The following is a 23051-nucleotide window of genomic DNA, read 5'->3' as shown; positions in this document are numbered from 1 at the left end:
CAGCACCACATCACGCTTATTCCAAAACTGACCACATAGTTGGAAGTAAAGCACTCCTCAGCAAATGTAAAAGAACAGAAATCACACAACAAACTTTCTCTCAGAACGCAGTGCAATCAAATTAGAACTCAGGATTAGGAAACTCACTCAAAACCACACAACTACATGGAAACTGAACAACCTGCTCCTGAATGACTACTGGGTAAATAACAAAATGAAGGCAGAAATAAAGATGTTCTTTGAAACCAATGAGAACAAAGACACAACGTACCAGAAGCTCTGGGACACATTTAAAGCAGCACGTAGAGGGAAATTTGTAGCACTAAATGCCCACAACAGAAAGCAGGAAAGATATAAAATCAACACCCTAACATCACAAATAAAAGAACTAGAGAAGCAAGAACAACCACATTCAAAAGCTAGCAGAAGGCAAAAAATAACTAAGATCAGAGCAGAACTGAAGGAGATGGAGACACAAAAAACCCTTCAAAAAATCAATGAATCCAGGAGCTGGTTTTTTGAAATGATCAACAAAATTGATAGGCTGCTAGCAAGACTAATAAAGAAGAAAAGAGAGATGAATCAAATAGACCCAATAAAAAATGATGAATATCACCACAAATCCCACAGAAATACAAACTACCATCAGAGAATACTATAAACAGCTCTATGCAAATAAACTAGAAAATCTAGAAGAAATGGATAAACTCCTGGACACATACACCCTCTCAAGACTAAACCAGAAAGAAGTTGAATCCCTGACTAGACCAATAATAGGCTCTGAAATTGAGGCAATAATTAATAGCTTACCAACCAAAAAAAGTCCAGGACCAGATGGTTTCACAGCCAAATTCTACCAGAGGTACAAAAACGAGCTGATACCATTCCTTCTGAAACTATTCTAATCAATAGGAAAAGAGGGAATTCTCCCTAACTCATTTTATGAGGCCAGCATCATCCTGATACCAAAGCCTGGCATAGACACAACAAAAAAAAAGAGAATTTTAGACCAATATCCCTGATGAACATCGATGCAAATATCCTCAATAAAATACTGGCAAACTGAATCCAGCAGCACATCAAACAGCTTATCCACCACAATCAAGTTGCCTTCATCCCTGGGATGCAAGACTGGTTCAACATACGCAAATCAATAAATGTAATCCATCACATAAACAGAACCAAAGACAAAAATCACATGATTATCTCAATAGATGCAGAAAATGCCTTTGACAAAATTCAACAGCGCTTCATGCTAAAAACTCTCAATAAATTAGGTATTGATGGGACATATCTCAAAATAATAAGAGCTATTTATGACAAACCCCCAGCCAATATCATACTGAATGGGCAAAAACTGGAAGCATTCCCTTTGAAAACTGGCACAAGACAAGGATGCCCTCTCTCACCACTCCTATTCAACATAGTGTTGGGAGTTCTGGCCAGGGCAATCAAGCAAGAGAAAGAAATGAAGGTATTCATTTAGGAAAAGAGGAAGTCAAATTGTCCCTGTTTGCAGATGACATGATTGTACATTTAGAAAACCCCACTATGTCAGCCCAAAATCTCCTTAAGCTGATAAGCAACTTCAGCAAAGTCTCAGGATACAAAAATCAATATGCAAAAATCACAAGCATTCCTATACACCAATAACAGACAAACAGAGAGCCAAATCATGAGTGAACTCCCATTCACTATTGCTACAAAGAGAATAAAATACCTAGGAATCCAACTTACAAGGGATGTGAAGGACCTCTTCAAGGAGAACTACAAACCACGGCTCAATGAAATAAAAGAGGACACAAACAAATGGAAGAACATTCCATGCTCATGGTTGGGAAAAATCAATATCGTGAAAATGGCTATACTGCCCAAGGTAATTTATAGATTCAATGCCATCCCCATCAAGCTACCAATGACTTTCTTCACATAATTGGAGAAAACTACTTTAAAATTCATATGGAACCAAAAAGAGCCCGCATTGCCAAGACAATCCTAAGCAAAAAGAACAAAACTGGAGGCATCACACTACCTGACTTCAAACTATACTACAAGGCTACAGTAACCAAAACAGCGTGGTACTGGTACCAAAACAGAGATATAGAACAATGGAACAGGACAGAGGCCTCAGAAATAACACATCTACAACCATCTGATCTTTGACAAACCTGACAAAAACAAGAAATGGGGAAAGGATTCCCTATTTAATAAATGGTGCTGGGAAAACTGGCTAGCCATATGTAGAAAGCTGAAACTGGATCCCTTCCTTACATCTTATACAATAATTAATTCAAGATGGATTGAAGACTTAAATGTTAGACCTAAAACCATAAAAACCCCAGAAGAAAAGCTAGGCAATACCATTCAGGACATAGGCATGGGCAAGAACTTCATGACTAAAACACCAAAAGCAATGGCAACAAAAGCCGAAATTGACAAATGGGATCTAATTAAACTAAAGAGCTTCTGCACAGCAAAAGAAACTGCCATCAGAGTGAACAGGCAACCTACATAATGGGAGAAAATTTTTGCAATCTACCCATCTGACAAAGGGCTAATATCCAAAATCTACAAAGAACTTAAACAAATTTACAAGAAAAAAATCAAACAACCCCATCAAAAAGTGAGCAAAGGATAAGAACAGATACTTTTCTAAAGAAGACATTTATGCAGCCAACAGACACATGAAGAAATGCTCATCATCACTGGTGATCAGATAAAGGCAAATCAAAACCACAATGAGATACCATCTCACACCAGTTAGAATGGCCATCATTAAAAAGTCAGGAAACAACAGGTGCTGGAGAGGATGTGGAGAAATAGGAACACTTTTACACTGTTGGTGGGAGTGTAAACTAGTTCAACCATTGTGGAAGACAGTGTGGCAATTCCTCAAGGACCTAGAACTAGAAATGACCCAGCAATCCCATTACTGGGTATATACCCAAAGGATTATAAATCATGCAACTATAAAGACACAAGCACACGTATGTTTATTGCGGCACTATTCACAATAGCAAAGATTTGAAACCAACCCAAGTTTCCATTAATGATAGACTGGATTAAGAAAATGTGGCACATATACACAATGGAATACTGTGCAGCCATAAAAAATGATGAGTTCATGTCCCTTGTAGGGACATGGATGAAGCTGGAAACCATCATTCTTAGCAAACTATCACAAGGACAGAAAACCAAACACCACATGTTCTCACTCATAGGTGGGAATTGAACAATAAAAACACTTGGACACTGGGCGGGGACATCACACACTGAGGCCTGTGGGAGGTAGGGGGCTGGGAGATGGATAGCATTAGTAGAAATACCTAATATAAATGACAAGTTAATGGGTGCAGCAAACCAACACGGCACGTGTATACATATGTAACAAACCTGCACGTTGTGCACATGTAACTAGAACTTAAATATAATTAAAAAGAAAAAAAAGTCAGGAAACAACAGGTGCTGGAGAGGTTGTGGTGAAATAGGAATGCTTTTACACTGCTGGTGGGAGTGTAAACTAGTTCAACCATTGTGGAAGACAGTGTGGTGATTCCTCAAGGATCTAGAACTAGAAATACCATTTGACCCAGTGATCCCATTACTGGGTATATACCCAAAGGATTCTAAATCATGCTACTATAAAGACACATGCACATGTATGTTTATTGCAGCACTATTCACAATAGCAAAGATTTGAAACCAACCCAAATGTCCACCAGTTCCAGACTGGATTAAGAAAATGTGGCACATATACACCTTGGAATATTATGCAGCCATAAAAAGGATGAGTTCATGTCCTTTGTAGGGACATGGATGAAGTTGGAAACTATCATTCTCAGCAAACTATTGCAAGGACAGAAAACCAAACACTGCATGTTCTCACTCATAGGTGGGAATTGAACAATAAAAACACCTGGACACAGGGCAGAGAACATCACACAATGGGGCTTGTTATGGGGTGGGGGGATGGGGGAAGGTTAGCATTAGGAGAAATACCTAAAGTAAATGACGAATTAATGGGTGCAGCAAACCAACATGGCACATGAATACACATGTAACAAACCTACACATTGTGCACATGTACCCTAGAACTTAAAGTATAATAAAAATAAATAAATAAATAAAAATAAAAATAAAGTAGCCTTCTATATAGGACCTTAAGTCATGAAAAGACCTGGATTTAGCCTCTGGAACAAATCCTAATCACCCACTAAGAAACAGCTAAACCTATTTTTAAAAAAGTCAACATCAGATGAACTTAAAAGATGTATCTTAATAATAAACTGAACTTTTCTGATAGTTGTCAGAATCATAAGGTAGAATTTAATTCCTAAGTGAAAAGCTGAAGTAATTTCAGGGAGATAGGAGTTTTAACAAAATCAAACTAAAATATATTTAACATAAACGTCTATTTGGCAGGAGGTTTTTTAAAGACAAATGAAAGCTAAATTTTAACAATTTATAGAGAGAAATGTATAAATTTAAAAACTGATATTTAAAATCATGCTCAAATTACAACAGATTAACATCATTACTTAGCCTAATTAATTCAATTAAGTTACTTTTCACCATTCAAAAAATAATAACTAAACGAAGAAGAAGGCAGTAATGGAGAAACTGAGGGACAAAAAAAGCTATAGGCACATAGGAAACAAATAGCAAAAGAGCAGAGGTCTCTCCTTATAATAACTTTTACTGTAAGTAGATTAAACTCTCTGCTATGGTTTGAATATAGTTTGCTCCCCCACTAAAACTCATGTTGAGGCTTGATCTTCAATGCAATATTGTTGGGAGGTGAAGCCTAGTAGGAAATGTTTGGGTCATGGGAGTGGATCCCTCATAAATAGCATGCCATGTCTTGGTAATGAGCTCTCAGTCTCATGGGACTGGATCAGTTACCATGAGAGTGGGTTGTTGTAAAGCAGGGCTGCATCTCATATTTGCACTTTTTGCATGTCTGCCTACTTTCTGCTTCACCATAATATTGTGACACAACTTGTGGCCCTCACCAGAAGCCCAGCAGATGCCAGCCAGTACCATACTTTTGGACTTTCCGCCACCAGAATTGTGAGCCAAATAAATCTCTTTCCTTTATAAGCTACATAGCCACAGGTATTCAGTTATAGCAACACTAAACAAAGACAGAAAATTGGTACTGAGGAGTGAGGTGTTGCTATACAGATATCTAAAAATGTGCAGTAGCTTTAGAATTGGGTAACTAGTAGAGGCTGAAAGAGGAACAGTCTAGAAAATCCTAGATTCTAATGAAGGCTTAGAAGACAAGAAGACTAGAGAAAGTCTGGAACTCCTTAGAGATTCGTTAAGTGGTTGTGACCAAAATGCTGACAGAAATATGGAAAGTAAAGTCCGTTCTTTTGAGATCTCAGATGGAAATAGGAAATATCTTATTGGAAACTGCCATAAAAGGCATTCTTGTTACACATTCATAAACAAACAAACGAAAAAACTGGGGTGCATTGTCTCCATCCCCTAGGGCTTTATGGAAGGCAGAATTTAAGAGTAATGAACTAGTATATCTAGAGGAAGGAATATCCAAGCAGCAAAGCATGCAAGAAGCAGCATGGTTATTTTTAACTGCTTACAATGAATTACAGGAGCAAAGGATAATCTATAGGCAAAATGTACACTTAAAAGGGAAACAACATAAAAATTTGGAAAATTCTCAGCCTGGCCATGTGGTAGAGAATGAAAGAGCATATTTAGGAGAAGAATCCAACAGTGCATCTGAGAAACTGGTTGTTAAAGGGATTAGTACTGATAGACAAAAAAGCCAATAGCTAATTGTGAAGACAATGAGGAAAAGGCCCAAAAAGTATTTCAGAAATCTTAGAGGTTGCCCCTCCCATCACAGGCCCAGAGGCATAGGAGGAAAGAATGGCTTTGGGAGATGGGCCTAGGGCACCTTCCATAGGTTTGCTGCCCAGGGTTGCCTTGGGATGCTGCTCCCCATATCTTGACCATTCTGGCTGCTCCAGCAATGGCACAAGCAGCTCCAGGTATGGCTTGGGCCACCCCTCTAAAGAGTGCAGATCGTAAGCCTTGGAAACATCTACATCCATGTGATGCTAATTCCACAGGTGTGCATAATGCAAGAGCAGCAGAGGCATGGCTGCCTCCACCAATATTTCAAAGGATGCTGCAGAAAGCCTGGGTGCCCAGGCAGAAGCTTCCCCCAAGGGATAAAGCTGCCACAGAGAGTCCCTACCAGGGCAATGCCTAGTGGAAATGTGGGAGTGGGGCCACTGCCCTCAAGACCCCAGAATGCCACCAGCAGCATTCAGTGCCTACCGGGAAAAGCTACAGGCACTGGACTCCAAGGTGTACAAGCAGCCACATAAGGTGCACCTAGCAAAGCCATAGGGGCGGGGCTGCCTGAGGCACTGGGGGCCCAACTCCCATCTCAGTATGTCCAGCAGGTGGCACATGGAGTGGAAACTTATTTTGGAGCTTTAAGATTTGTCTGCCCTGCTGGGTTTCAAATTTGCTTTGGGGCAGTTATTCACTTCTTTGGGCCTTCTACCCCTTTTGGAAGTGGGAATGTTAACCCAATATGTATGCTACCATTGTATCTTGAAAGTAAATCACTTGATTTTTTATTTTATGGGTTCACAGCTGGAAGGAACTAGTCTTGAGTCTCAGATAAGACTTTGGACTTTGGACTTTTGGGTTGGTGCTTGAATGAGTTAAAACTTTGGGGACTATTGGGATGGGATGAATGTGTTTTGCATTGTAAGAAGAAAGTGAGTTTTTCGGGGGGAGGGGGCAAACACATTGGTTTAAATATGGTCTGTTCCATATTCATATCAATGCAGCAGTGCTGGGAGGTGAGGAATAGCAGGTAGTGTTTGGGTCAGGGGGGCAGATCACTCATTAATGGGTGAATGCTGTCTTGCAGGAGTGAGTTCTCACTCTTGCACTATTGAATTAGTTACCACGAGAGGGGATTGCTATAAGGTGAGGCTGCCTCTCATGTTTACCTTCTTTGCACATGCCTATCATTCTGCTTCTCTACCATGTTATTATGCTGCACAAGGCCCTCACCAGAAGTCAGACAAATTCTGGCACCAGGTACTTGGACTTTTCAGCCACCACAGTAATAAGCCAAATAAATCTCTTTTCTTTATAAATCATTCAACTTCAGGTATTCTGTTGTAGCAACACTAAATAGACTAAGACAATCTCCAATCAAAAGACAAAAATTGGCAGAATTGAATGAAAAGTAATCCAACTATATGCTGTCTACAAAAGACGCACTTTAAAACCAAAGATATAAATAGTTTGAAAGTGAAAGGATGATAAAAAGATACTCCATGAAAATTGTTACCAAAAGAGAGCTGGGGCAGCTACACTAATATCATAAAAAATAGACGTCAAATTTTTAAGGTTTACAAGAGAAAAATAAGGACATTGTATGATATAGCAAGAAGATATAACCATGTTAAACACTTTGTGCACCTAATAATAGACTGTCAAAACATATAAAGCCAAAATTGACAGAAATGAAAGGAGATATAAATTGTTCTACTTAATAGTTGGAAACTGCAATAATACATTTTTTATAATGGATAAAACAGACAAGAGATAGATAAGGAAATAGAGGACTTGAACAGCACAATAAACCAACTACAGCTAACAGACTTATACAGACATATGCAGAACAACCAACAAAAGCAGAATACACATTCTTCTCAAATGCCCATGGAACATTCTCTAGAATAAACCATATGCTAAGTCTCTGTAGATTTTAAAATATATATATCATATAAAGTATCTCCTCCAACTACCTCAGGATGAAATTAGGAATCAATAACAGAAGAAAACTGGAAAACATATGAGCAAGTTAAACAACACACTATTAAACAACTAAAGGATCAAAGAAGAAATCACAAAGGGATTAGAAAATACTTTGAGATGAATAAAAAGAACAGCATAACATACTAAAATGTATGGGATGCAGTGAACACAGTGCTCAGAGAGAAATTTATAGCTGTAAATGTCTACATTGAAAAAGAAGAAAGACTTCTCAAAATATTTCAAATAATTGAAGAGGAGGGAAAACTTCTTAACTCATTCTGAGGCCAGCTTTACTCTAATATCAAAGTCAGACAAAGACACTGCAAGAAAAGAAAACTACAGACCAATATCTCTTATCAATATTGATGCAATAATTTTCAACAAAACACTAGCAAATTGAATTCAACAGCACGCTACAAGAATTATACACCACTTCCAAGTGGGATTTATTCCTGGAAAGGTAGTTCAACAAATGAAAACCATCCATGTCATATGCAACATTAACAGAATAAAGCAGGGAAAAACATCTCAGGATCATCTCAATTGATGCAGAAAAAGCATTTGATGAAATTTAACATACTTTTATGATTAAAAAAAAACAAACTAGAAATAGAAAAAACCTACCACAATATAATAAAGGCCATATGTTAAAAACCCACAACTAACATCACACTCAAAGGTAAATAACCGACAGCTTTTCCTCTAAGATCAGGAACAAGGCAAAGAGTCCATTTTTACCACTTCTATTCAACATAGTATTGAAAATCATAGCCAGAGTAATCGAGCACTAGAAAGACGTAAAGGGCATCTAAATCAGAAAGGAAGAAGTAAAATTATCTCTGCTCTTTGACAACGTTATGTTATATGCATAGAAAATCCTAAGGATTTTACCCCAAAAAAGTTAGAAATAATAAATGAATTCAGCAAAGTTACAGGATACAAAATCAACATGCAAATATCAGTTGCTTTTTTTTTTCTTTTTTTGTTGGAGGAGATAGGCTTTTGCTCTGTCAGTCAGACTGGAGTGCAGTGGTGCGATCACAGTTGACTGCAGCCTTGAACTCCTGGGCTCGAGCAATCCGCCCACATCAGCCTCCTTGGTAGCTGGAACAACAGGTACACACAACCATGCCTAGCCAATTTTTAAAATATTTTGTAGAGACAGGGTTTCATACTGTTGCCCAGGCTGGTCTAAAACTCCAGCCTTCAAGCAATCCTCCTGCCTCAGCCTCTCAAAGTGCTGAGATTACAGGCATGAACCACTGTGCCTTACCTCAGCTGCATTTTCATATACTAACAATAAACAATCCAAAAAGGAAATTAAAACACAACTCCAACAACATCAAAAAGAATAAAACACTTAGGAATAAACAACCAAGGAGGCAAAAGAATTGTACACTAAAACTAGAAAACATTGCTGAAAGAAATTAAAGAAAACACAAATAAATGGAGACACATTCCATTTTTATCATTGGAAGACTTAGTATTGTTAAGATGTCAATACAACCCAAAGCAATCTACAGATTCAGTACAATCCCTATCAAAATCCCAGTGAGGCTGGATGCAGTGGCTCATACCTGTGTTCTCAGCATTTTGGGAGGCTGAGATGGGAGGATCACTTGAGCCCAGGAGTTCAAGACTAGCCTACGCAATATAGAGATAATGTGTTTCTACAAACAAACAAATAGCTGAGTTTGGTGGCATGCACCTGGTGTCCCAGCTACTCGGGAGGCTGAGATGGGAGAACTGCTTGAGCCCATGGAGTTGAGGCTGCAATGAGCCATGATTGTGCCACTGCACTCCAGCCTGCATGACAGAGCAAGACTCTGTCTTAAAATAAATAAAATACAATAAAATTTCATATACATTTTTTGAAGATACAGAAAAATCCATCCTAAAATTTGTATGGAATCTCAAGAGATCTCAAATAAGCAAAACAACATTGAAAAAGAACAAAGTTGTAGCTCTTAGATATCCTGGTTTTAAAACTTACTACAAAGCTACAAGCAATCCAAACAGTATGGTATGAGCATAAACACAGACACACTGACAAGTGGAATAGAATAGATATCCCAGAAATAAACCCTTATGTATACAGTCAAATGACTTTCAACAGGGTGCCAAGAACATTCAATGGGGAAAAGATGGTCTGTTTAACAAATGACATTGAAAAACTAGATATCCACACATAAATAATGAAGTTAGATCATTACAGCATATACAAAAATAATTCAAAATTGATCAAAGACTTAAACATAAGAACTAAAATTACAAAAAATCCTAATATACAGGAAAAAAGCTTAATTGCATTGGATTTGTCAATAATTCTTGGATATGACACCAAAAGCACAGGCAACAAAAGAATAAAGATAAATTATAGTATATCAAAGTTTACAATTTCTATGCATCAAAGGTCACAATCAACAGTGAAAAGACAACTTATGGAATGAGAGAAGATATTTGCAAATTGTATATCTGATAAGGGATTAATATCCAGAATATATGTATATAACTGATATATGTATATCAATTTAACATAAAATGAACAATGTAATTTTAAAATGAGCAAATAATTTAAAGAGGCATTTCTCCCAATAAGATATACACATGACCAGTTAGCATATGAAAAGATGCTCAATATCAATATCACTAATAATTAGGGAAATGCAAATTAAAACCTCAATAAGACCACTTCATTAATAAGAATGGCTATTGTAAAAAAAAAAAAAAAAACAGAAATTAACAAGCATTGGCAAGAATGAGAAGAAACTGGAACCCTTTTGCATTGTTGGTGGGAATGGAAAATGTCACAGCAGCTATTGAAAATAATATGGAAAGTTCTCCAAAAACTGAATATAGAATTACCTTAGGATCCAGCAGTCCCATTCTGGGTATTACAAGATGGTCCTCAGATAGCCTTGGCCAACCAAGCTTTTTCCCTCTTCTTGTTCATAGCTCTCAGAATAACTGTAGAATGTGCTGGGAATGCAACGTCTTGAGATAGGGAGGGAAGGAAATTCCACAAGATGGATGAATCTTGAAGACATTATGCTAAGTGAAATAAGCCAGGCACAAAAAGACAAATTTTGCATGATCTACTTATATGAGGTACCTAAAGTAGTCAAATTCATAGAGACAGAAGGTAGAATGGCGGTTGCCAGGGGCTGGGAGAGGGGAAAATGAGAAGCTGTTTAATGGGCTCAGAGGTTCAGTTGGGGAAGATGAAAAAGTTTGGGAGATGGATGGTGATGGTTGCACAGCAAGGTCAAGGTACTAAATGTCACTGAACTGTACAGTTAAAAATGGTAAAATAATAAGTTTTGTTATGTTTATTTTTGCCACAATGAAAAGAGAGATTTTATAAAGGGTGACTAAATTAAGTCACTATATAGTAAATGAACACATGCCAAAAAGAAAGGGAGGCACCTCCTTACTGCCAGACAGGGGTGGAAGTCCAGGCTCATCATAAGGTCTCCACTGACAACCACCAACCACCAGTGATGAAAGTTTCTGCACCCTACTCAAGCTTCTCTGACACCACTCCTGTGAGGGGTAGAGTCACTTCAACAATACCGACTCACAAGGGTGGAAGTATAGGCTCTCCACTCCTCTCTTGTTAGTATGCGTGGGAATGGGGCCACAGTTTTTTCTGTAGCGTTTGGCTGGAGTAGAGTTGTTATTGTTTGAAAGTGTTCTGTCTTGCTTGGCTGTCCTTTTTCTCACCCTTTGGCTAGAGCACAGGCTATTACTGGCACCTTTTTATCTGCACCCATGGGTGTTACAGGTGGCATGGAGTTTTCAATTCCAAGTGTAGAATATACGAGAACAACAACAAAACAACCCAGGGAACTCAGCACCATGTTGTTTTTTGGATATGGAGATTCCTATCTGGTCTTCCTTCTTTTCTCTATATTTCAGTCTGCTTGTGATTATCGTATCCAGGGTTTTTAGTTGCATTTTGTAAGAATAGAAAGAAGTATATCTACTCTGTCTTCCCAGAAGCAGAAGTCCATGTCACGTTTAGATTATTGATGTCTTATAAAAATCTTGGACTGTTAAATATGGGACTTTTAAGTTTTAGGGTTCCCTCCTCCCCCTAATATCCAGGTAATTCTCTCCGAGCTGGGAAATGTTGCACTTGGAACAGAATCATTCATTGTTTAAACTGAGCCCTGTATCTTTTAGCAGCATATCAGTTAAGCAGTTCAAGTTTTTGCCACTGCCAAAGCAAAATTTAGATCCACCTGGGGGAGGCCCTGCTTACTCCACCCAATCACCTGGGGCTTGTCATTGACTCATTCCCTTGAGCCAAAGTCTTCCTTTGCTTTCAAAATATCCTCACAACATTTAAAACTCACCAAAATTGAGCCTGGGTCTGTGCAAAACTCAGTATTTAATCCCCAGAGGCCATAACCTCAGACCTTGTGATGGAATCAGACCAGATTTTAATAATAAAGAACACTGAAAATTACAGTAGCCCAGTGTCTAGTACCACATTACATAGCCTCCTGAAATCTTGACTTCCATATTTCTTTACGGTTCTACCAGTCCTGGGAGAAGGAGACTTTTGTCTTGCCTGAGTTGACTTTTTTATTTGATGGGGGACTAAATCAGCATAATGAAATGCTAGAATGGGGCATTCCCCATATAGATGTTAGGGGTTTTTTTAGAACTATGGGGTCATTTCCCAGACAGCTGCAACTTGCTGACATGTTCTGGGGTGGTTTCCCAGACAGCTGGAACATGCTGACATGTTCCCATTTACCCTCCCTGGCAACAGAAAGATGGCCATGAACACCAGTTTAAATCCTTTAACTTTGTATTGGATATCTCTACTCTTGGGAGCCGTGCTTGGGTATTCCCTGTTCCAAAATGACCTCAACTTCCTGGGCAATCAATACATGCACCTGTTTCTGCAGCCTGAATCAGAGTCTTTGTGCTTACACTTGTACATTTTCCTGATCATTCTCAGTTCTGGGGCAAGACAGGAGTTCCTGTTAGTGCAGAGGAACATTAGAAAATTGATGATTTAGGATATTACTAAATTGCGGTCATGAATATGACCCAGTTATAGTCACTAACTGCACCCTGGCTCTCTCCATATGCATGGTAGGCTGATGGCCAGACCTAGCATACAGCTGGGAGATGCCCAGCACGACCATCACCCACCTGCCAAATGTACCACAGATTCTAGGCTGATCCTTCACAGGCTGTGCTAGACCTAGAGACACCACCCCACTTCACTGTTTGAAAATCATTCTATGTCAGTATTAACAACCTTTCTATGTCAGTATCAGTGATCAGTCATATGGGGTTCAGGATACCAGTGAGATGTGCCATTGGAGGCCAGAAAGTCTGCCACCCGCAGTACTGCTGGAGGTCCCTTGGGGACCTTTGATTGGAAAAGTAATCTTCCCTAGGACCTCCAGCAGTACTGCGGGTGGCAGACTTTCTGGCCTCCAATGGCGCATCTCACTGGTATCCTGAACCCCATATGACTGATCACTGATACTGACATAGAAATGTTGTTAATACTGACATAGAATGATTTTCAAAGAGCGAAGTGGGGTGGTGTCTCTAGGTCTAACACAGCCTGTGAAAGATCAGCCTAGAATCTGTGGTACATTTGGCAGGTGGGTGATGGTCGTGCTGGGTATCTCCCAGCTGTATGCTAGGTCTGGCCATCAGCCTACCACGCATATGGAGAGAGCCAGGGTGCAGTTAGTGACTATAACTGGGTCATATTCATGACCGCAATTTAGTAATATCCTAAATCATCAATTTTCTAATGTATCTCTGCACTAAGTGTTGTTTCACATTTGATTGGATTTGTTGCCTGAAGCGCCACAGTCTCCCCGCTCCAGTAGGAGTGACAGATCTGTTGAACATGGCTCACCGCCAAGGGATGTTACCTCAGGACTCTTCCCATTCTGCAGGCAATTTCCTCCAGACTGGAGACATGAAGGAAAGACAGCAGGGCATGCAAAAAATTTCTCAAAGGATTGCAAGATTTAAAGTATGAGAACTCCTGCCTCGGCTAATCTCAGAATCTTCACCCACTAGTGTGTATGTAGTTAGTTATGTGGGTTCCTCTTCTTTTTATTCTTTGAAACCTCTGGTTCTATGGTATCAGGGGACAGAAAACTATTAGATGCCCATTTCAGTGACCACTGCCTGCCCTTCCCCTTTTGCCAAAGGCTTCACGGATGAGCTCTCCTGCTTTTCAGGGTGTGAGATCTTCCTGTTCTGAGGATATATCAATCCCTGCCCTGACACTTGCCCATTCTCCTGGGTGAACAAAACCTCACTCAACCTGGGAAAGCCTGAAGCTGGGAGGAAGACAACACACCTATGAAGGAAAGGGTATCTGTGGAGGTGAAAGATGTTGGAAGAATCCCTTTACAGCAAACTGAAAGATACTCCAAGATTTCTGATTTCCCCAGTGGGGTGTCCTCTCCAGAGGATGCAGGATGCTCTAGAGAACAGAAGCCATAGCAGATCTGAAATCTGAGAAATCCTATGTTCTCAGCTTGGTTAATAAACTGGCAAAAGCTCACCATGTTTCCCCTCATGGCTTAAAATTCTAACATAATTAACAAAGAAAAGAGTCAGCTTTTACCATCCACTGCAAAAGTCATATTTTTCTGGAAACTGTCCTTTGAAAATATAATTGATCATCTCTATCCTGCCTTGTCTTTGCTGCTGTACAGAAATAGGCTAGTGGCTCTTATCTGATTTCCCTGGACCACATCTGAAAGTGTTTGAACCTCCAAAATTGCCTGAAAAAAACCTTTTTACCTTTATATGTTTGTAGTATTTGAAAGGATAAAGTGTCTGTATATTATAACACAATCTCAAAGGAGCATGTTCAGAATGATGAGCCATGATTCTAGATAGTACCAAATTTGGAGTCCATCTGCTGCTGGACAGACCCATGTCTTATAGTTTAAGCCTTGGTTCTTGTTTGAAATATCCCAGTAAAATCATTTCTTCTCTGCTTCTAGTCCTGCAATTTATTCCCTTCTTGGTCACAGAATCTTGTTCTTTCTCAAACATGCCTTTGACTTAAACCATTTTCATTTCTACTTCTGATTGAAAGCTTTCTGGGAACATTTACTTGTCCACAGTTCTAGAGGGTGAAACAACAAAGGTATTACAAGATAAAATGTATATGGATGTGATTTCTTCAGTACCCTCTCTTCTCACACTCATGCAGCAAGGCAAGCCTGGAGTGTGTACCTTCATATGTCGTCCCTCCTGCTTCTGCTTCCCCACAGACCCCAAATATAAACCCATCAGCAGAGAAAGACTTTATGTGGTAGCCTAGGCAAGTTCTGGTTTGCTTCACCTCTTATGCTCACATCTTTACTCCAGGGGTAGAATGACTGAGGGAGAAGAAGTTTGTCAAGTCATGAAGGTCTACAGATTAGGCTAAAAATAGCTACCTGTAGAATTCAGGTCTGAAATTGCTAGTAAAAAAGTGTTAATTTGCATTGTTTATTATTTGGTCAGTATTCCTTTCTATAGTGGCTGACTGAAGATAATCAAGGTATTAAGTTTGCCTGACCTTTATATCTTATTCTCACCTGAGCACCCCACACACTGACAGCATTGGGTGGGAATGGGCAGATTCCAACATGGGAAAATAAAGGCTTTTGCTGGGAAGGAGCTCCTAGCACTGGTGTAATCTCTTTTTCCCCATTGAGGACTACACTGGATATTCTGCATTAGAGCCACTCCATTCCACTCCCCCACCACATCCATTCTCCTTCATCCTCTGCTGCTCTGTGCCCTAGGAGCTATGCCCTATGGACTGCATCAACCAGCCTCTCTGGCTTACAATTTGGCTCCATCAATAGGAGGCACCAACGAGGGACCAGACAGCAGGAAGGAGAGAGATCAAGGTATTTCCCCCCTTCCCACTCTCCCACCACCTGTTGGCTTAGCTTGGTGCCTTATCTCTGGCAGGAGCAATGCCTTCCACAATCGCAATTCCACCTTGTGGCCCCTCCAATTCTCACTGGGATTTTGTAGCAGTCCTTCCTCTCCTTGCTCCTTCAGCTCTGAAGGTGGTGGCAGCTTTCCACCATGGCTGGTCTCTGGATGGGTCACTGTCTATAGTCTATTATTTAAGTCCTGTCCACATCATTCTAGGTAGTCCTTTCATTAAAGTCATTTTTTATTCATTAGGGTGGATTCTATTTCCAGCCTGATACAAGGGATCTCTTCTAAAATTTAATCTTGAACTTTGGACCTGATCTCTCCTGAGCATGTTAAGGCCCTTTACATCGCTGCACTGTAGTCTGGAGCTAAAGCTTCAGGTAGCCATAGGGTGTGCATATTACCTCGTCCTTTCTGCATGTATCTGGCTGGAACATCTCATGGGCAGAGGTGACTTGAGTTGGGCAGGATTTGTGTCTTCCTGAGTCCCTGGACCACACACAACACCTCTAATATCATACCAATCCCATCATCATTTCTGACAAATGCCTGCTTGTCTCTTGATGCAATCTGAGTAGACCTCTGCAGAGCAGCATTGATGTGGTGTTGACATGGTGTCACAATATTAGAAATTGTGTAACAAATCATGCACCTTGAATGGTAAAGGGGTTTTCCCTTTGAAACAGACCAAGCAAGTGACTTGAATCTCAGAAGGCCCAGAACTCGGCATTCTCCACAAAGTCAAAATGAGTTGGAAAGCTTAGATATAGGATAAGGACACTTGACATTTTATGGAGCATTTCTGATCAATACACAAACATCTGAGCAAGTCTGTAAAGGAGAAACAGTTTACTTTCTCATTATCCATGGGAGTGGGGAAAATGCTGATTGACAGAGAGCTTTTCTACTTCCTTTTTTCTATTTTATATAATCCCTACTGAACCACAGGGCCAAATCCTGGCTTCACGGTCCATGCAGACAAACAGCTGCCCTAAGGACCTAAGCTGCACCTGACAGTTGCTGGTAGAACTTCTTGCCTTAGCCCTTATGCTGCTCTGGACACTACTTCTGGTCATTGGTGGGTAGAATGCTAGAGCAGGACTGAGGTGGGCAGAATCACCTGTCCCTGGGCATCCCGGAAGCTATTCTTGAGCACATTCTTTCTGCTGGGATGAGTACGGTGGGCTTCAGCTCCTAACTCCGTATCAACAGATACTATGCAAATGGGTATTGAGCAGAGCAGGGTTCCTAGGAAAAACAAAAAACTATGAATCTCTTTACTAAATATTCATTACTTCTCATTTATTTAACATCCATTTCTGCTTTGATCTCTAGGAAAACTGGAAAATTTATTAAAAGGACATCAAAGAAATTTTCTGTTAGGGTGAATTCTAGTTCCAGCCCACATAAATCCTACTCTGCCCTAACCCCCACTTCCACTCTAAGCTACTACCTATCTGGCTGAACTCTTACCTCCCTAGACTTAGATTTCAGAGAGGCTTCAAGTCTTGCTAACCATAGAGGAGATTATGGCTTCTGCTGATAAATATGTCTCTCTTATATGGACTCAAACACAATGTTAGGCCTAGAATAGGAATGGAAGGATAAATGGTATCAATGAAATATGAGAGGACACTTCCATTTCCTACATGGGCCTTCTGGGCTTCATGTTGCCCCCCAGGCAGGCAATGTATCTCAGACAAAATAGGATACTTTAAAAAGAGAAGATAAGGCCAGGCGCAGTGGCTCACGATTGTAATCCCAGCACTTTGGGAGGCCAAGGCGGGCAGATCATAAGGTCAAGAGATTGAGACCATCCTGGCCAACATGGTGAAGCCTTATCTCTACTAAAAATAGAAAAATTAACCTGGCATGGTGGCGCGTACCTGTAGTCCCAGCTACACTAGAGGCTGAGGCAGGAGAATCGCTTGTACCCAGGAGGCAGAGGTTGCAGTGGGCTCCGTAGGAGCGTTGTTTGTTATTGATAGAAGGAAGAAAGAAAAGAAGGAAGAAGGAGGAAGAGAAGGAGGGGAAAAGAACAGAGGAAATGAGGGAGGTAGGATATAAGGGCAGAAAAAGTGGAGGTGGGGGGAAGAAACAGAAAGAAAGTTGGGGAAAGATAATTGTTGGAAAGTTCTCAAAGGGCTACAACTTTTTAAAGAGAGTAAGAATCCTGGTCCTGTGGTAACCTCTCTGACTCTGTTCCCTCATAGCTCCTGTCACCTTCCAGTCAGGTGAGTGGCTCTTCTCTTTGTTCTTTTAGATCTCTAGGAATCACACTCACTCTGCTAGGTATGAGAGGTACTTCCAGTTCTAGCCTCTTGGCTGTGGGCTGCAGGGATTTGGGCCAGAACTAGGGTGAAATGAGCTGGGGTCCAGTGCTTTACTCACCTCCCTCTAGTCCTGGCCATGGCAGGGACACTCCAGTATCACATTCTTCTCCGCTTTGCCAACTCCCTGCTTGATGGGCAAGAAGACCATGCCCTGACTCTCTCAAGGCAATGAATTATCCCTTTATTATTGAGCCTTGGGACAGAAAAGGAGAAGATAACTGTGAATGGAAAGTAAATCATTCTCCTGGTTCCGGCCACAGGTGCTCAAAGGCCCCCACTAGAAGCACTGGAGGCAACGATGGGAAACATATTTATACTAGAGTGGCAACTAGAGAGCTAAGGAGATGCTCTGCATTAAATATGATGCCCCTGTATCTTTTACTTGGATTGTAAACTATCAAATGCCTAACTTGTTTTTCTTTTTTTTACTGGAATTCTAATATAATACAGAAAGCTGAGTTTCATATTAGACTGGAAAGTTATATTTTCTTCTTTAATTAATCATGTCTATAATCATTCTATAATCACCTATAAGGGAGGTGATGCTTGTGTACCTAGCTTGTAATTTTAAGCAAGAGTGTTTTTAAAGTGGCTGGGGGAGGGTGGTCTCTGGAGCAGTGTCATGAGATCCAGCAAACTCCCTGAAATTATGACAAAATGTGTATATATGCACAATTGTGCCTTCCACTAGGGAATGAGCCTATAAGTAAATGTCAAAAGTTAAAGGCCACCTATCCAGGCAATTATAGTCAAATCCTTGTTCCAGACTCAGTAATACCTGGTGCCAGCATTTCTTCTCTATCTTTAGCCCTGTCGTTATTATCAATTTGGTTACAAAAATCTTATTCCTCAAATATTTCCTAAATCAAACTGATTGCATCTTCCTCATCTTCACTGAAAATCTTGCCCAGTCTCAATATAAAGGAAGAGAACATTTGGCCTCCAAGAGGACTTAGCACTGCTTTCTCATTATCAATACTTATGGCTCCCACTGTTCACACCTACTTTCTATTCTAATGGTAGAACTTTCAAAGTGGTTAAAAGGTGTAGAACAGTTGTCTTTAAACTTATCTGATCACTTGTGCTGTTGAGAACAAAAATTTTGAGCATGTACCTCCAATATATTATACAGACACTGATATAAAACAGAAAACTTTTAAGATTAAAAAGTGTTTAATATAATCTGGAAGTTCTCAATGCCTTCTCCCCACTTCCTTATGGATCCCATTTTGAGGACTGTGGATGTAGATCTGGTGAGAGGACGGCCTCTCTTCTGAGACAGGACCCTGGGAGCTACCCCTCCTCCATGGTCTCATGGCTAGAGGGATAGGCTGGGAAGACAATCTATACAACTTTCATGCCCTTTTTCTGTATTCCATTCTTCCCCCATGTATGACACTGTCTTTCATTACACTGAAGTTAATGATCGAAGGTTCAGGCCTTGGGGTTAGGCTTTTTAGCAGAATGACAAACATTTTTCCTGAAATCTAGCTCAATATACTACAATTCCAGATTGAGATCCAAACTTGAATTCCTAGCTGTATTTCCAAATGAAAAATTTCCCCAACAAGCCCAGCCCTGCAGCCTCGGTCATAGAGCAGTATGGTGGCTGGCTCTCCTTTCCTTCTGCACAATCTTTTAGAGAACAGTCTACAAGCTTTTCCCTATTCTATTGTGGATTTTTTTCCCTGCTGGGGGCAGATCCCAAACACCCAGCTGCTCATTAGCTTTCCAGTGACCACTATCTTCCAAGGGGAGGCAATGACCTGAACAAGCAGAGGAGCCCACATCCTTTCTCACAGGGATCATCCAAACCCAAAAACAATTCCCAGAAGCCGCTGATAAAAGCCTTCAAGTGGGGAACTCTAGAGTTTGAAGACATAGATTCAGGGCTGATGTCTCAGTGGCCCAGTTTGTTGCATCTAGGGAAAATGACAAAGGGCAGGTCCTTGAATTGTACCACTGGTCAGAGCCTCTAAGGAAGGAGAGATGCAGAGAAAGGTAATCATGGTCCCATGAGGATATAAAGTAACCTCAAATTGATGTAAGGAGATGTAAGAGGGAGTGTTTTAAAATCCATACTTAGTCCAGAAAACTGTTGGCACCTGGAAAAATGACATCAAAACTGTTAACAGACAAAAAATGAACAGGATGTTTAGAGGGAAACTGAGTGGAATAAAGCCACCTTTGCTGAGCAGGGAAGCTAACAGGACCAGTAGGTCCCAGGGCAACTGTGGATACCCAGATTTCTGACTTATGTGTACAGCACTATCCCCTTCCCTTATGAACAGAAGTTAAAGTGCTGGGTCAGGGAGCAGCATCATCACTACAGGTATCTTTGTATCTTTTGCAGACTGGCTGAACATCGACATGCCACGCAATGCCTATGAAGGAGACCGTGTGGTTGTGAGGTGCTTGGGAAAAAATAAAGACATAAAAAGACTAATGTACTGCAAGGATGGATCTCGGATATCTACCTACCATAGTGCCTCAAGCTATACCATTCAAATGCAAGACCCAGTGACAGTGGCTCTTATTATTGTAAGGAAGAGAGGAAACTTTTATTTTTTATAGATGTGACAGAAGAAACAAGATCGATATGGCTCACAGTCCAAGGTGAGGGCTCACTTTTCAAATGGATGAAACTGGAAAAGAGTAGGGCCTGTGTAGGCCCTGAGGGTACGGGACAGAGGAGACCACCCAGGAGGAAGAAGTGATAGGTGGGCTGTGTGTCCTGCTCATCTGGGCTAAGAAAACAAGCCTTTTCTCAACAAGAACTCCCCATTGCACTGACAGGTAGTCTCTGTTTAATTCTTCCCTCTAGAGTTGTTTCCAGCACCTACGCTAACAGCCAGACCCTCCACTCTCCTCTAGCTCTCAGAAAGGAGCTCAGTGACCCTGTCCTGTGACACCCAGCTCCCTTTAGATCTCAGCAGTATGGAAAGAAGACCCAGGATATTACTGGTGTGAGGCAGTGACAGCATTTCACAGTGTCTGGAAGTATCTCACAGTGTCTGGAATCCTATATACAAGTACAGAGTTAGTAAGAGTGGGCTGGGCTGCCCGGCCTGGGTTGAGCAGGGAAGAACTGTAGCACCTGGCCAGACTTTGGACTCTTCTTTCCAGTTGTGCTTCCCCTATCCCTGTGGGTGTGGGGGCTACGATGACTGATCTGGACCCTTTTCTATTTATTTCTACAGTGGCATCATTTCCCAATAGCTTTGCTCTCCCTGTCAGGAAAACAATAATAATCTCTGCAGCATTTACTGTGCAACTGGCACTGAGATATCTCAGTAAACCAAGAGATAAATAAATCATGTTCTCTGCCTGCAAGGAGGGATGCCCAACCAGGAGGCACATTTGACCCAAGTAGAGCAATGAAGGAATGACATAATAATAATAATAGAAATTACAACTAACAATCCCAGCCTTTATAAAAGGCTTAAATGCCAGGTCTGAACCCAAGCTGTTATTCTCAGTTCTGGAATAACCCCTTTGATACTCATAAATATCTGGAGAGGAGAAGATTTAAGGAATGTTTACAGCTGTACATGACACTGTTCAGAGCAGTTTAACATTTAGTCCTAGTAGCAACCCTATGATACAGTACTACAAATAGCACCTGTAAAGTAGGTAGTATTATTATCTCCATTTTACAGATGAGGAAAGAGAAAGCATTGAGCTGTTAAGTGGCTTGCCCAAGGTAACTCAACACATAGAGCTGGAATATGAACCTGGTCACTCAGGCTCCAGGGTATGTGCTTTTAACCACCTTGCTACACTTCCAATCTCAACTGTGCTAGTGAAGAGTGGTACCAATAATAGCTACCATTTACTGGACCTCTCCAAAGTGAGGGGTACTTGTATCGCATTTCATCTCCATGAGAACTCGGTAAGGTAGATATGATTATTCACATTTTATATTTGAGAAAACTGAGAACCAGAAATAGCAATTGACTTAGCAAGATTGAGATCCAGAGATAGTAACTGAGTCCATCCCCCTAGCCTATGCTCTTCCTACCACTCCTGCTGCCCATGTACATCTGGAGATCAGGAGAGGATGAGATTTCTGTGGGCTGCGATCATTCCAGAGGGCAAAAGAATGTGGAGGAAGTGCAGGGCAGGATTGTTATGGAGCATCAAACAGCAAGGTGGTCCTGTGTAATGTTCCTCAGCGTGCTCTCTCGCTATTAAAAACACTCATGCAAGTGAGGTGGACCCTCTACCCAAACATTTAGTTCCACCAACCCCACTTGCCTTAATGCCCAGCAGGTGATACTGGCTTCCACCCAGCCCTGCCCTCCTTCACAGCTGGCCCCTCCCTGTGGTCTCATGTTTACATAGGGATCCCTGTGTCTGGGGTGCTCCTGGAGACCCAGCCCTCAGGGGGCCAGGCGGTTGAAGGGGAGACGCTGGTCCTTGTCTGCTCCGTGGCTGAAGGCACAGGGGAAACCACGTTCTCCTGGCACCGAAAGGACACGCAGGAGAGTCTGGGGAGGAAAACTCAGCCTTCCCCAAGAGCAGAGTCGGAGCCCCCTGCCATCAGGTAGAGCCATGCAGGAGGATACTACTGTACAGCAGACAACAGCTACGGCCCCGTTCAGAGCACGCTGCTGAATGTCACTGTGAGAGGTGAGCGGCGTGGTCTGAATCCGCTAGCCGGCGGCTCCCCGCTGGGGTCAGTTTCCTTCTGTAGCAGCGAGGATGCTCCAAGGTGACGACAAGAAACAGGGCGTGAGGAGGGTAAGAGGCCCTATGGGCACTGTAGTCTGGTGATGGGGGAGGTGGTGGCAGCGGCAGCGGTGGCAGAGAGCTAGAGGAGGGTGAGAAGGTGGACGCGGGGCCATGTATCCCGAGCTCTTCACCAGAGCCCAGCACAGCTCTGCCGGAAGCACCCCTGCAGGGTTAGACCAGCAGGTGCGAGGTGCGACGTGGGAAAGAGTCCAGGGCCGGCGGGGT

General features: G+C 41.3%; 1 long non-coding RNA gene across 1 annotated transcript in view; it reads right to left on the bottom strand.

Moving 5' to 3' along the window:
• Positions 1–16593: 16593 nt before the first annotated feature.
• Positions 16594–23051, bottom strand: part of LOC107968839 (uncharacterized) — a 37751-nt gene continuing 31293 nt past the window's right edge. The window contains exons 2-3 of the long non-coding RNA XR_001710332.3: positions 18151–18285; positions 16594–17007 (exon numbers count right to left, since the gene is read on the bottom strand). This is a non-coding gene — a long non-coding RNA (uncharacterized LOC107968839). The remainder of the gene's footprint in view (positions 17008–18150; positions 18286–23051) is intronic.

The sequence above is a fragment of the Pan troglodytes genome, chromosome 1 (genome assembly GCF_028858775.2).
Source record: "Pan troglodytes isolate AG18354 chromosome 1, NHGRI_mPanTro3-v2.0_pri, whole genome shotgun sequence".
In the NCBI taxonomy this organism is placed as follows: Eukaryota; Metazoa; Chordata; class Mammalia; order Primates; family Hominidae; genus Pan; species Pan troglodytes.
Note: the sequence above shows the minus strand (reverse complement) of the source record. Positions and strands in the feature narration are given on the sequence as shown.